A 714-nucleotide genomic window follows, 5' to 3' on the forward strand; every position below is an offset into this window, starting at 1 on the left:
CTGTCCTTAAGGTGCTCGGGAACCTCAAACCACACCTGTATTTAACCGTTTATTAGTTTAGTTTTTCGAGAAATCAACAATGTAATACATAATATTATTTTGTAAACTCACCGACATCGCGTTGTGGACCATGTCCTTAACCTCCTGCGGGACCTCGCCCCAGTCTGACCACAACATAGGGACTCTATCCCTAATGAGCGCTCCCACGCGGCCGGAGTACGTCCTCGACTTCCCGCCCGATACTATGTGGCCATCCCCGTCAGTATTGATGACGATCCTCCCCACGGTACCCACGATCTTCTCGAGAGCCTTCCCTGTGACGGGGCCTCTCTTCTTCTTTGTCGGCTTCGCTCCGACGGTGCCTATCACATGATAAACCAAATTGATTATTTAAATCGGAGACCCTTTAAAAATAATCATGCATCACTGATTACCTGAGGCGCTCGCGGCGGACACGACGGATTCCGTCTCTGTCGCCGATGATGATACCCTCGCAGAAATAAGAGGCGTATCAAAAGGCACGAACCGGTACGCCGCTGATGGAGCCACTGGCGGGGGCAGTGGATAAATCGGCGTCCCTGAGTCATCGACTACAGGTATGGCCGGTATCATCTGCGGAAGGAATAGGTGAGGCGGCGGCATCTGTACCCCAGATGACCCACTATCCGAAGAAGTAGGAGCTGGAGTGGGCGCCCGGTGTATCTCAGGCATACG

Source organism: Fragaria vesca, linkage group LG3 (genome assembly GCF_000184155.1).
Source record: "Fragaria vesca subsp. vesca linkage group LG3, FraVesHawaii_1.0, whole genome shotgun sequence".
In the NCBI taxonomy this organism is placed as follows: domain Eukaryota; kingdom Viridiplantae; phylum Streptophyta; class Magnoliopsida; order Rosales; family Rosaceae; genus Fragaria; species Fragaria vesca.